We start from the raw sequence: 9384 nt of genomic DNA, 5'->3' as shown, positions 1-9384 counted from the left end.
AGTTTAGGGTCCCGCCCCGCACCCTCCCCGCCTGCCCTCTCTCTCCTCTTTCATTTTTCCTGTGCCTTCTCTCTTCCTTCTCTGCGTCACCTCCAGCGCCTCCATCCCGGCCTGCGCACTGCCTGGACCAGGATCCCTGAGGCGCCACCCTCTCCCCGGCCCTGCTCCCCCCGCCGCGACCACCAGGGGGCGACAGTTCCCGGCGGAGCCTCCGGTCTCCGTGCGACGGCGGGGGGACAGGGATGGAGAGCCAGCCGGGGCCTGGGGCTCTAATCTAGCAGGGTCTCTACCTCGCTTCCCGCCCGCGAGCCCCCTGGCCCCGCTTCCCCTGCGTCCGCCGTGGGGCCACGTGTCCAGCCTGCCCCACCGCCCTGGCCTCTCTGGCCGGACCCCCTTTCCTTTCTGGAGACGCAAAGAGAACTGGGAACTTAAGAAAAGGCAGTGAATGGTGTTGAACATAATACAACTGCAGAGATAAGGCTAGATACCAGAACAAGGGGAGACAGGCATTTTGGGAGCTTTTTCCACCGTGGCAGAGACCAGCATCTAGACCAGAAGACACCCGGGTCCTGAGGGCGGGTCCAGAGGGCGGCTCCGCCCCCAAGCTCCCCAGCGGGAAAGCGTGTCTGCTTGTCAGGTGGCAAGTCACTGCCCTCCTGGCCCCACCCATGTGGCCCCTGGGTGGGTGGGTGTGCTGGAGAATCCCAGGCCCCGGGAGCAGCCCCGCCGCGGGACCCCATGGTGCTGCCCCCGGAAAAGGCTGAGAACCGTGCAGCTGGGGGTGTGTGTGCCCTGCCCAGGGCTGGATTATCGCCAATACTCCAGTAACCCCTGCCCTTTTCAAAGGCCCGGGCTGGAGGTGCCTCTGAAATAGCGCCGGAACCCCCCCACCCCCCGGACCCTTGCATCACTTTACCTGGCAGGTGCGAGCGTGCAGAGTGGCTCAGGGTCATCATTTAGGAGAGATGTTAAAACACGTGGGGTTTGGAGTCAAACAGCCTGGGTTTCTTCCTCTGTAAAATGGTGGGGATGGGATCACGCGTGTGGCCGTGATGAGGATAGTGAAACTGCGCGGATAGAATGTCCTCTGCACAGAGTAAGCTCTCAGAAAGGCAGTGACTTGTTGAAAGATGTTTTTTCGACATTCCTCATCTTAAAAAAAAAAAAGTTTTTCATCTTTCTCGCACTCAATTCTCAGGAAAAAATAATAATATTTCTGCACGATAATTGCATCTTTCATGTTCCAAACCTGTTACCGGTGACCAAGTTCCACTTCCTGTGGTTTAGCTGCTTCAGGCTGCAGAAGGCGCACCTCCTCCTGTGACCAGGCCGCCGGGCCTGCGGCCTTGGCACCGGTTAACTGAAAACAAGCTAGTGCCTCACACCTTTGGCGTCTCTTAAACTCCTCAGTGATGAGAATGGAAGGGAAGGCAGTGTGTTGAAGGGAAGTTGGTTTAAACTGAGGTCAGATGCTGTTGAAATGGTCCATGAACGCCGCTGCGTGGGACCTTTCGGCACCTCCCTCAGAACTCTGGTTCCAGTCACTCCTGCCCTCACCCTCTGTGACCTGGTGACTTAGGTCAATGCATTTCTATTGATTTGTAAATGCACTCACCAAAGTGTTCTAGGTGCTCTGATTACTCTGTAGGGGGTGGGTGCGTTCCATGGAGTGGCCGAGAGGCCCCAGGAGGAGCTCAGGCCGGCTGGGCACTTGTGACGGGACGGGCAGAAGGTCCCAGGCTGGAATCGGGGGGAGATGCCACCCGGTTTGTTCAAGGAATGTCAAAACTTCACTGTTGTCTTGGAGGCTGGAAAGTGGGTGATTTCCATCTTCTTACGCACTGTTGAGAGCTGGGATTTCCAGCAGGAATAGGTAAGAAATTGAGAAGCGATTAATATGCACCCACAGGGTAACAGGGCGGTGGGGGGAGGTGAGAGGACAGAGGGACGTAAGCTTTACCATTTCTGCGTGAGCTTTTTGTTGTGAAAATGCATTCTCTGTGTATGTGCAATTTTTGTAATGAAAATAGTGTAAAACTTGATATGAAGACTTTCCAACATTAGTAGAAGCAGAGCCTAGTATAGTGAGTTCCCATTTATCATCACCTAAACTTAGTAATTATCAACATTTCCCTGTATTTCCATAGTTTATTTTTTCTTTAGTGAAATATTTTAAAGAAAAATCCCAGGCCTGGTAACCTATCACTTCTAAATGTTTCAGAACGCATCTCAGGAAAAAAAAAAACAAAAAACCGCACCTTTTTCTTGTATAAACATGTGGCCATTTTCACAATAACTCCTTAGTAGTACACCTAACACCAAATCCATTCAGAGTCCTTCAGTTGTCCCAACACTGTCTTCTAAAGTCAGTCTTTCTATCTGGATCCTGTAAGGCCTACACGTTGCATTCTGCTCTTGTAATCTTGTGTGGGTCCCCTCCCCACCCTGATTGTTTTTTAATCATGTCAGTGACTTTTTGAAATCGGGTTTGTCGCCTCGTGAAATGGCCTACATTCTGTGTTTCGTCTGCTGCGTTCAACTTGCTCCTAACTCCACATTTCCTGCAACCTGGAAGTTATCGGCAAAGCCTTAGACTGGGATTCTGGCTTGTGTGTTGGGTGAGAACACCTCACAGACGGTGTCCGATGCTCCGTCCCCCTCCTCTCCCAGAGGCAGGTAGCCTCTGGTCGCCTCTCTTACAGCAATGATGTGGAGCTGACATGGGGGTTCCGGGTGACAGCGATCCTCCCCCATCAGACTGTGTTTTCCCCTTGTCACTAGGAGATAATCTGTGAGGTGACACGTCCAGCCCCCATCAGCTCCCACCGAGTGGCTTTAGTATCTTTTTCTCTAACAAACACCCATCACTGTGGCCTGAGTCAGTTATTGTACTGAGACTGCCAAAGGAGATTTTCTATGTCTAATTAAAATATTTTTTTCTCTTAAAAAGCAATAAATTCCATATGATGTGAGCAATTTCCTTCTTCGTGATCCATTTTCCCAACTCAGATTGTGACACAAGAAAACCCCCAGAAGACGTCCACGCTGGTTTATTAGATTTTACAATAACCTCCCTATTTATACCACGTGCTGGGGAGCCCCAGTGCTGGGGTCTTGCCCGCAGCTGCCCGACTGTCCAGCACTGGATACAGCACCTCAGCAGAGTGGTGACCGTGGGTGAGGCTCTCAGCCCCTCTCACTGCAGGGAACGCTCTGGCCTCTGCAGGACATTCCCCGGCCGGAGGGACCAAATGTCCTCGGTCAACTTGAAGGCTTTCACTGAAGGGTCCCTGGGATTAACTGATACCCTGGAAATCAGTGATGTACAAAAAGTGGCTCAGTCACAAGACGGAATGCTGTGTGTGATTTTCAGTTTCAAGAAAAGAGAACTGGGAAAAGAGAAATAAAGCTTTACCCAAATTAAAAGTCCACATGGCTTTATTTCCTTCTTTGATGCCAGTGAGGCTACCATCCGCATCTTTTTTGTGTCGCGGCTGGAGACTCAATTTACCGGGGCTGTCCTGGAGGCGAGCCGAGACTCTTTTTAATTTCTGTAGTCCTGTGGTCTTGCACACTGACTGGCACATAGTAAACTCAAAATGAAAATGAGTTGAATCAGTGATTTTGAGAAGAGAAATCCAAAACGATGCTATGACTCAATTCTATTTAACGAATGTCTTTCTCGGGTTTTTTACTCCCAATAATTATAGCAAACATACGATGCTTTTTTAATATGTGTCAGATAGTCCCGAGCACTTTTCCCATATTAACACATCTAACTTTTTCACATTCCCTTTGTGGTAAGAAGCATGATTCCCATTTTAGGATGAGAATTTTGAGGTGAATAACAGGACAAAGACGGGGAGGAAGAAGCTGAGAGCTGCTGGCGTGGTTCACAGTCAGCGCCTAGCGTCTAAAATAATCATGGTAATTCTGACAAAAACCTGGTTACATAGTTGTCGTGCTACTTTTCAAGGTGCTTTGTTCCCGAAGCTGCTGCTCCTGGGGAAGGTGAGGCGGTCTCCAGAGGCGATGGGTCACACGGGGCCCGAGGGCCGGGAGCCCCAAGGAGGGCCGGGTGGCAGGGGGTTTGGGACCCACGTACAAACCAGCCCTGTACCAGGAGGAGGAGGTGATCACCGCACACACTGACCAGAGCAGGGGTGCTGGCGCCTTAACTGTCTGACAGCGGAGGCCCCGCTAGTTACACGCAGCCTGGCCCCGGATGGAGCCTTCAAAGGGACCACTGTGACATCTACGTGGCGGCCAAGAAAAATGCTTCTAATACCTTCCGGGGGAAAAAAGCAGAGCACCTTGTGATTGCAGTAACGTGACCTGGGGCCATGACAGGAGAAGGGCTGGGGAGAGAAGGTCAGAAAATGAAAATGAGTACAGTTAGGCTGCAGGATCCTGAGCTAGTCTACTCTGAATGGGGCCTTGTCTCTCTTTATAGTGATCACAGTTTTAGAAAATGAGACCTGAGAAGGTTTGAGGCAGTAGCTTATATAAAAACCGAAACTTTGGGCGAACCTGAGACCCTCCCCGGCGCTGTGACTTTGCGGGCACGGGATCTAGGGTAGGGACAGCCCGGGCGTGAGCTGCTTGTTTTAGGGTATCTGTGTGGCAGGGGAAACGGGGAGTGTGCACACCCGAAGACGGTCGTTTTCAGAGCAGGACGAGCTAGATGAATCACCCCTCGTCTGGCGCCTCTTCCTGGGCAAACCACAGCCTCCCAGACGCTGCACTTTCAGCTGCTTCGCGGGCCGGTGCCTGAGGCTTCTCCCCGGCAAAGCCCAGCACCTTCCACCCGCCTGTGGGGTTACCCAGGCAGCCCTGGGGGGGGGGCTTTAGCACTGCTTCTCCCAATCCCGACCCCGAGCCCAGCACGCCTGGGAAGAGCCCCCTTCCCCCTCTTAATCGGATGCCCAAACTCCATCTCCCGAGGGGACCCTGGTTGTATTAGATTGGGTTCTTCAGAGAAACAGAATATATATAAAGACGTTTATTATAAGAAATTGGCCCAGCCTTCCCTGGCAGGCCGGTGGTTAAGATCCGTGCTCCCAATGCAGGGGGCACAGGTTTGACCCCTGGTCAAGCAACTAAGATCCCTCATGCTCATCACGGCCACTAAGATCCCGTATGCTCATCACGGCCACCGCCCCCCCCCCAAAAAAAAACACAACAAAACAAAGAAACTGGCCCCCGTGGTTACGGAGGTTGAGAGGTCCCAGATCTGCACTAGGCAAGCTGGAGGGCCCGGAGAGCCGATGTGAGGGGTCCCAGTGCCAGTCCGGGTCCGAAGGGAGGAGAAGCCTAATGTCCCAGCTCAGCTGGTCGGGGGAGGGTGGGTTCTCTCTGACTCTGCCCTTGTGCCCTAGTCAGGCCTTGAGCGGAGGCATGAGGCCGCCCCTGTGATGAGGGCCATCCGCTCCACTCAGTGTCTGATTCAAATGTTAATCTCATCCCAAAACACCCAGAATAATATCCGACCGAGCACCCAGGCGCCCGGTGGCCCAGTCAAGCTGACATGAGGTTAAGCGTCACACCCGGATCTTCTGAGAGCAGAAGCAGGGCCAGTGCCGGTGGCCTTCACCCCAGGTCACCCTTTGGTTTAGGGCTAATCGGTGAGAAACAGGGTAAGCCGGGCACCAGCAAACTACAAGAAGTGGAGGATGGCTTGAGCTGGGCAGCAGGATATGGGCTTAAGTCCTGCCCTGGGCGTGACCTCGGCAAGTCAACACACCTTGGTGTTTGAGTTCCCATCTATACGGTGGGGGCAATAACACAAGTCTTTAAGGCAAGTTACATGAACTCTCCAAGGCTCGATTTTTTCATCTGGTGAACAGGGAGAATAATATACATGCCATAAAGTTGCTGTGAGGATTAATAAGATAGTAGATATAAAACCCTTAGGTCAGGGATTCCCTGGTGGCGCAGTGGTTGAGAGTCTGCATGCCGATGCAGGGGACGCAGGTTCGTGCCCCAGTCCGGGAAGATCCCACATGCCGCAGAGCGGCTGGGCCCGTGAGCCGTGGCCGCTGAGCCTGCGCGTCCGGACACTGTGCTCCGCAATGGGAGAGGCCACAACAGTGAGAGGCCCGCGTACCGCAAAAAAAAAAAAAAAAACAACACCCTTAGGTCAGCACCTCTCATATAGTATGTGCTCAATAAATATTAGCCATTATTTTAACACCTACTTCAGAGTGATATTGTAATAATATGTTGTATAAAAAAGGTATTTGAAATAACATAATAAGATGGTAATATTGTATTCTTTTAAACTTGGGCAGATACCAAATTGGCAAATTTTTTTTACGATAATAACGCCTGGTGTTTGTTCAGGGTGTGGTGAACGGGCACCCGCATACCTCCAGAGAGAATGTAAATTTTTCAACATTTTTGGCACAGTGTACCGAAGTCTTAAAATGTTCATAATCTCTGATGAATAATTTCACTTCTAGGAATTTGTCCTGAACAAAGAATCAGAAGTGAATATAAAGATTTTTGTCCAAGGATGTTCATCACAGAACTACGTATAAGAATGAAAACTTGAAAAAAAGTTTAGGGGCTTAGTTAAATAAATGCGGTTACATTTCATATAATGGTGTAATGTAACCTTAAAAAGATGTTTAGAATTTTATATATATATATATATATATATATATTTTTTTTTTTTTTGCGGTACATGGGCCTCTCACTGCTGTGGCCTCTCCCGTTGCGGAGCACAGGCTCCGGACGCGCAGGCTCAGCGGCCGTGGCTCATGGGGCCCAGCTGCTCCGCGGCATGTGGGATCTTCCCGGACCGGGGCACGAACCCGCGTCCCCTGCATCGGCAGGCGGACTCTCAACCACTGCGCCACAAGGGAAGCCCTAGAATAATATTTAACGACCTGATAAAATACGGCATTTTGCAAGTGCAGGAAGCACGCCACAAAATAAAGTATATAACATATATTCAACAAACTGTTACTGAGTGCCAGGCTTGTGCCAGGCCCTGGGTTCACACTTGGAAACACAATAGACTCAGTTTTTGGTCTCATACAGATTGACCCCAATTTACTGGTTTATTTATTTATTTTCATTTGATTTACTTTATTTACTTACTCATTTCTTTTTGGCCGCGTGGCAGGCAGGATCTTAGTTCCCTGACCAGGGATTGAACCCATGCCCCCTGCAGTGGAAGCGCAGAGTCTTAACCATTGGACCGCCAGGGAAGACCCCAATTTAGCTGGGAAACAATGTACATGTCTATTATTATACACACAGAAAAAGAAGGTATCTTCAAGGTGGAATAATGGATGTTTTCCATATTTTTCCTTTATATTTTCCCGTAATTTCCTTTTTTAAAAAAAACAAAGAACCTGCATTACTTAAACAATCGGGGGGGGGGGTACTTAACAATTTGTAAGAGAGAGCCTGGGCCTGGGCATCCCTGGGCGTGAGCTGGGTGTCACACGGGAGGGGGTGACAGGGTCCAGAGAAGTCGGGAGGGAGAGACAGAGGCTTAAGCTGCCCTGTTGCTGGTCTGCGACCCTGACCAGGCTGCTTCCAAGCCCAGCCCCACCATCAATAAAATGAATGGATCATTCCTGCCTGCCCCAGGGTCATGAGGGCCAAGGAAAGCATGTCTATGTGCCTTTTACAAACGCGTGCTGTGCTGCAGAGATGCAAGTGGTCGCCGTTACCTTAAGCAGGTGAGTTTCTGGGTCTGGCCCTCCCTGTCCCCGACTTGGAACGAGCAAAACGGGCCTCCAGCTCTGCAGGCCTGCGATGGACGTACTTAGGGGTCGCACACAGCGCCCATTCTCATGAGAGATGCAATGGCACGCGCAGAGACACTCTGGTGACAATTCACCTCCCCGCTTCCTCCTTCCCTCCCGCGAGCCCAGCATCCCTGCCCTTGGGCTCCCGGGTCTTTCCATCCTTTGCCCCACTGGACTGAGCGGGGGTCTTGATGGGGACGTGGGTGGTGAGGAGCTTCCTGCAGGCAGAGCAGCATTTAGACCCCATGGGCTCTGACAAACGAGATGTCCTCACCATGCCCAGAGCGACGGTGGGGCTGAGTCATCTCACCAAGCGTGGCTTCACCCACTCTGCCATTCCCATGAACTCCCCAGATCACTCACCCAGGGGCCTGGGTGACAACACGGTGCCCTGAGAAAGGGCCCAAGAAAGCCCAGAATTAGTCACAAGTTCAAATCAGAGTCACACAGGCCGAGGTGCCCAGCCTTTGCCCAAACGTTGACCTTTAAAAAACCCAGAGAGGGCTTCCCTGGTGGCGCAGTGGTTGAGCGTCCGCCTGCCGATGCAGGGGACACGGGTTCGTGCCCCGGTCCGGGAAGATCCCACATGCCGGAGCGGCTGGGCCCGTGAGCCATGGCCGCTGAGCCTGCACGTCCGGAGCCTGTGCTCCGCAACGGGAGAGGCCGCAACAGTGAGAGGCCCGCGTACCGCAAAAAAAAAAAAAAAAAAAAACCTCGGGCAAGGGGAGGGGGCACCCTTGGAAGGGGAGGGGCAAGGGCAGCCAGGCCTGGACTCAGCTAATCCTGAGGGTTGGGCTCCTGTGATTTCTCATGTACGGCTGAGCCCCTTTGCTGTGCACCTGAAACTGTCACAAGGTCGTTAATCGGCTACACTCCAATACAAAATAGTTTAAAGAAAAGAACGTGATTTCCCTCGATCTGTGAGGTGCCTGAGTAAACTAGAACCATCTCCATCCTTCAGATGAAGAACCAGAGGCTGGAGGGAGCTGGCAGAGATGCCCAAGGAAGGCCCCCGCCGGGACTGAGCCAGGTCAGGACCGGCTCTGTCTTCAGCTCCAGCACCGGGGCACTGTGACTGCTCTTTGTTCGCTGACCTTAAAAGAAGCTTGCAGAAAATTTCATGACAGAGACATGGAGGGGAAGGGGCTACCACTCCCTCACCCCTACAGCCCTTTCCTGTGTGCCTAGATCGTAATACCATGCAGCAACCCCGCTTTTACGCTTCGCGTTATTTCTTATCATTTCGGATGACGACGGGGTCCCGATGACCGTTCCCTCCACGGGGGGTTCATGCGTGTCCCCTTCCCCACCAGACACTGGGGACACAGCCGCAAACCAAACAGACATGCTCCCTTGGCTTACGGAGCTCGCATTCTCAAGGGAGAGACAACACAAACAGAGAGAAACGGGACGGCTTCCCACTAGCTGAGAAGAGAGACGCCTATGGCGCTTAACTGGAGCTAGAAAGGGAAAAGCACAGAAGGTGGTTTTTACCCAAAGGACCCTGTGGTTCCTAACGTTTTGCTTCGACAACACCAAGGCTAACAATTATTTTATATCCTCCAGCCTTGAAGTGTGTGGGTGTTTATTTAACACAAGCAACTCTGTTACCCCGTTTTTC

The sequence above is a fragment of the Pseudorca crassidens genome, chromosome 2 (genome assembly GCF_039906515.1).
Source record: "Pseudorca crassidens isolate mPseCra1 chromosome 2, mPseCra1.hap1, whole genome shotgun sequence".
Classification (NCBI taxonomy): Eukaryota; Metazoa; Chordata; class Mammalia; order Artiodactyla; family Delphinidae; genus Pseudorca; species Pseudorca crassidens.
Note: the sequence above shows the minus strand (reverse complement) of the source record.